The following is a 5638-nucleotide window of genomic DNA, read 5'->3' as shown; positions in this document are numbered from 1 at the left end:
AAATAAACGAGCAGGAGATCTGAGTAGTCACTTCTCTGAAACCATGCAAACAAGCAGAGCTGTGAAAAGATTTTCATCTTTTACTATAATGGAATTTAAATTAAAGTTGCAATAACATACCACCTCATACCGATGAGAGTGACTATTATCTGAAAGAAAGAAAGAAGTGCTGTTGAGGATGTAGAGAGAAGCCTCCTATGTAGTATTGGTGGAGAGATAAGTTGGTGCAAGCAACTACAGGGAAAAGTATGGAGAATTGTGAAAAACAGAAGTAAACAGTCATCTAATTTATAAATACTTAGTTGAAGAGTACAAAATGACTTATTTGAAAAGATATGCAATCCTGTGTTTATCACACTATTAATCTTAATTAAAAGTTGTCAATAACCTAAGGGTCTATTTGTGGGTGATTGAATAAAGAAGGCATCTATAAAAAGCGATGAAATTCTACAATTTGTAACCGTATGAACAGACCCAAAGGATATTGTGTTAAGTAACATAAGTCAGATGCAGGGGTGGTGCCTGGGGGTGGTAGTGGGGGAGACACTATCAGACTTTATATGTGGAAGAATTGAAACAAATGAAGAAACAAAAATACTCCCACCAAAAAAAAAAACCTATTACGATATGACGACAAGTTAGAAGTCTAAGAGGGAAGAATGTGGGTGTGGATCAATAAAGTTATAGGAGTTATTTTTGTGTTGAAGAATGGAAATTGGACTTTGGGAAGGATGTCTAGATGCTGATTTATAAAGCTCTGCATTTGAACACTATGGTCATAAGCCAAAGTATGTCAATAAATCTTTTTAGACCATTAACATAGTAAATTTTATGTCATTTATATCTTAATTTATTAAAGTTAACAATTACACAAATATAAGTGATACCAAAGACTCCAGTCTTTGGTATCACTTATATCCTACATATCTGTGAGGCAGGATTTTTCTAGCACAGAGATATCACTATTTCACATCTTTCCTAGAATAAGTCAAAGCCAATTCTCAAGCTCATTCTACTTGCTCATGTGAAGCCTAGTAAAAGGTAAGATTAGTTAGCGGTGGTGCTAGAGACTGCTTACAATGCTTATAAGAGTCAAGTGATTAATTTTCAGGAATTTGGCCAGCAAGCAGATCAGAATCATATCATACTGATAGCATGAAATCAGTAGAGAGAAGTAGTTTTATTACACGAGTCAAAAACTATTATAACTCAGTTTCTCCACTTCCACACTAAGGCCAGTTGTTAAAAAATCAGTAGCAATCCACTGTTTATAATTGCCTTACCCTTATAAACATCAGTGCAGTTCATCCCACATTGAGCTTCAGGTATCATTATTTGACTTCCCAGAAACTCTGTTCTGAATACTGCTGTTGCTATCTCAAGGACTATTATTTCTGAGCTTGGAAGAATTTCTGGGAAGTTAAGGTAAAGGAGTCCATTATTTTACTATTTTAATTGGCCCTTTCAGGCATTTGCACTTATGTGATTGTAGTGCATGTTAGTGCATGTTTGGGAAGGAGAGACAGGGATAGGTTTTGGAATAGCCGCCAACTAAGATTTACAAGGTTGAATAAAAATAAAAGGCTACTAAAACTTGAGGTTTGTACTGAGTCTGTGATAGGTATTACATTTTATTATAAATTTCAATAAAAGTTGATGTTACCAATTTTGTCATGAATGTGCACACAAAAGTATTCTGGATAAGAGACAGAGTTTGAGTTATTTTTAAAAAGCAAATAACCTATTTCCCACATCTGATTCTTACTCCTATGTGCATACAATGTCCTATTTATACACAGTGGAGAAAAGCCAAAAAAATATTGGTTTTTCCCTAAAAGATCAGGAAGACTTGCTTCTGCTGTGTTTCCTTGTGAATAAGTTTCTATGGAGTATGGAAAAATACTTTCTAAAGTAAAAACAAGCTCATTGTCTCAAGTTCTAAAATCCAGATCTGTGTATTTGTCATCCTACAAAGGCGCAACTTCTAGAAAAGAAGGACTTCACTGGCAATGAAAGCAGCTTGAATCAGGAAGGATATCCACAGGCATGGCCGGAAGAATAGGTCCAAGGAGAAGGGGCAGGGTGTCTGGTTATACGCTGAGGGAGATAAAGTGAGGGAACAAATTTTAGTAGATTTTTTCAGTAAACACACCTATTAACATGAGGGAAGACAGCAAGGATGCACAGTTGAGAAGCGTACAGTGAGTATCCTTTGCGTGTGTGAAAAGTAGCAGAGTAACTTCATGGGGTGTGTTTTTTAGTATGGTGCCGAGAAGCAAGGAGTCTGAAAGTTGACAAGGATTCTGTTGTTGCTCTCTCACTGGCTGGGACTATCTACCCAGGGTCCTGGGTCCTTTGAGTGTAGAAGTATTTTTTTTTTTTTTTTGCTTTTTGGGTCACACCTGGAGATGCACAGAGGTCACTCCTGGCTCTGCACTAAGGAATTACCCCTGGCGATGCTCAGGGGACCATATGGGATGCTGGGAATCGAACCCGGGTTGGCTACTGGCAAGGCAAACGTCCTACCCGCTGTGCTATTACTCCAGCCCCTAAAAGTATTCTTAAACTTCTGATTTGGCCCAATCAGAGACAAAAGAATGCACTGGGGCCGATTCTTTCAGAGAGGTTTGTCACACCCTCCATACTACAAGCCTCAGACACTACTTTATTCTAGCTTCACCTAACTCAGATTTAGCCTTTACAATTTTAAGAGTGAGGGGAAAGAGAAGTTGCAAAGCACTGACATATTCAAAACTAGAGGATTGTACAGCAGGTGGGGGAACCAAGCCAGTCCAGGTTTGATCCCCAGCACCCCAGTAGCCCAGACAGGAGTTATCCTGAGCTCAGACCTAGGAGAAAGCCATGAGCATCCAATATGGTCCCTCTATTACCACCAGGAGCAGTAATTCCTCAGTACAGAGCCGGGAGTAACCCTTGAGCATCGCCGGGTGTGACATGAATAGGAAAATATATTAAAAATGAGGATTATATTCAGTAAATAATGAAATTTATTTTCTCCATACTATACTTTCATTAAGGAATTTCAGCAAGCAACCAAGACAGAGAAAGTTTTATGGTTATAGAGAAAAATAAAATTCTTTGACTATTTCCATAAAGCCTTCTGAAGAATTGCAAGTGCACTGTCTGAATTATGGGCAATGCAAATGAAATGTATTAATAATGTTGATTATTACCTTTATTCAGGGTGCACCTTTGATAGAGACAGGCCATGGGAGGATACTTCATTGTAGCTAGATGAAAGTGTAGTGACCGGAAAAGAAAGGAGGAAAGAAAAAGAAGGACTTTTCTGTAAGGATCCATGGAAGGAATTCTTGCTTTTTTCAATTTTTAACCTCTGACTATAAGGAGGATGACTAGGAAACATGGCATTCTAAGACAATGACACATTTGTATTGATTTTTCTCATTTATAAAGTGCTCTAGTATCCAATTTTCACTGGATTCTCATACAACAATCCTGTGAGATAAAATGTTTTAAAAGTGTGAATTAGGATTTCCCTGCCCGGATGAGGGTTGCACTGGACACCCAAAATGCAAGACAGTTTATCTATCCACATGTCTTAACGATCTTGTTCCTTTTCCCCCGCAAATGTCTAGTTACGGAAATATTCATCTTTTTGTTTCTGTAGAGTGTTCTATTTTGATCTTCAGGTATTTGCATGTGCATGAAAAGGCTGTTAGTATCTTCTTTTGTGAATAAGGGGGCCGGGATGAGGCAGCTCCACCTTTTTGTCATATGTATACAATTTTGTCATAAGCTTGTTTTAATTTGTGGTAAAGAACCTGTTGAATACATGTTGAGATCTACAACTGGAATAGTAGATGGAAAGGTGGTTTTAAAAATAAATTTAAAAATAAAAGTCATTTAAAAATAAGTTTTAAAATAAATTTCACTTTAGCACAAAATAGAGAACTATTATTAAATACTGAAGTACCTTATGCATATTTACAATAGTTTTTATACCTAGAAGATACTGATTTTCACTCAATTATCTATTTCTGAAATGAGCCATACAATTTGGAGTAAATAGAATTTACTCTATTTAGTAAAAAAATATATATAACTATATGCAGGGTAATCAGAACTTATGTTAAATGACAACACCTCTTTCCTACGAGAATATTTTTTTCCTCTCACTATAAGAAACCACAAAATCCAATTATCCTCAGCAACATTTCCCTTTTGAAGAAAGCACAAGGGTCACACGTTCACGGATCTGTTTGGTCATTACTCCATAGATAATTGGGTTCATCAGGGGAGGAACAAGAACAAAAAGGTTGGCTAGGAGGATGTGGACATGTTTGGGAATTTTTCGGCCAAAGTGCTAAACAAGGACAGTAAAAGTCGCAGGAAGGTAGAACATGAGGATAACACAGACATGGAAGCCACAGGTGCTGAGTGCTTTCATCCGAGCTTCATGGGATGGCATTCTGAAGACTGCTCTCAAAATGAGCACATAGGAGATGACTATTGTCATCATATCTATTATAAAACAGAGAAAGGGCACAGAGATTCCATACCAAATATTGATGGTGATATCATTACAAGCCAGTTTTGCCAACCCTATATGTTCACAGAATGTATGGGCAATGATATTTGTCCTGCAGAAGGGTAGACGCAGTACAAAGAAGACAATGGGGAAAATAGTTGCAAAACCTCTGAACACAAGAAAAGTTCCTATTTTGCCAGTGACACCAAGACTAAGAATGGTGGTATATCTCAATGGGTAGCAAATGGCCACAAAGCGGTCAAAAGCCATGGCTAAGAGAATGCCTGATTCCACCATGAAGGCAGAATGCATAAAGAAGAGTTGGGTCACACAACTCCAAAGGAAATGTCTACATCATCAAACCAGAATATACTGAGGGCTTTGGGTACTGTGGATGTAGAGAGTACCAGATCCCAAAAAGCCAGCATGGAGAGGAAGAGATACATAGGTTCATGAAGACTGCGCTCCACGGCCACCACACAGATCAGCATGCCATTTCCTGACACAGCCACCAAGTACGTCAGCATGAAGGGAATGGAGATCCACAGGTGCAGCTCCTTCAGGCCAGGTATGCCAGTGAGGATAAACATATCATAATTGACAGTGGCATTGTTGAGAGTTGTCATTCCTGAATGGTTTTATGCAACACTCTTCACTTATCTGCAGGGAAAAAAAGAAGTAAAGAGCTAGCCCTTCAAATATTTATTAGCTCAGTAGCAAGGATTTATTAGCCCCAGTGGATTTTTGCATCTGTAATGTAAAAATCTGAGTTACTGAGCTCCTAGGAAGTTGACTATGGACATGTCTGCGTATAGAGTTCTGCTTTAGAGAAAGATTCAATCCTTCAAAGAATCAAATGATTCTTTTTTTGGGGAATTCTCAAGCATTGCTCAGGAGACTTGAAATCCCCTTCTGGGGATTCTCAGCTGACTAGGCTGTTGGGTCAATCTGAGGTCCTGGTGCGAAGTACTGAGGATGTCACACCTGTCATGTTGGAGAATGCTCCAGCTCTGTGCTGGCATTGCTCCAGATGGTGCTCAGGGAACAATGTGTTGCCAGGAACTGAACCTGGACTGGTTTCCTGCTTGCATGCTTGCATCCTCTTGAGCTATCTCTCTGGCCCTCAAA

General features: G+C 38.6%; 1 pseudogene; it reads right to left on the bottom strand.

The window, feature by feature from the left end:
* Positions 1 to 4186: 4186 nt before the first annotated feature.
* On the bottom strand, positions 4187 to 5136 carry LOC101540962 (olfactory receptor 52B2-like; annotated as a pseudogene).
* Between the last annotated feature and the right edge of the window lie 502 nt (positions 5137 to 5638).

Source organism: Sorex araneus, chromosome 6, assembly GCF_027595985.1.
Source record: "Sorex araneus isolate mSorAra2 chromosome 6, mSorAra2.pri, whole genome shotgun sequence".
NCBI lineage: Eukaryota > Metazoa > Chordata > Mammalia > Eulipotyphla > Soricidae > Sorex > Sorex araneus.
The sequence above is the reverse complement of the archived record's forward strand: the minus strand, read 5'-3'. Positions and strand labels throughout refer to the sequence as shown.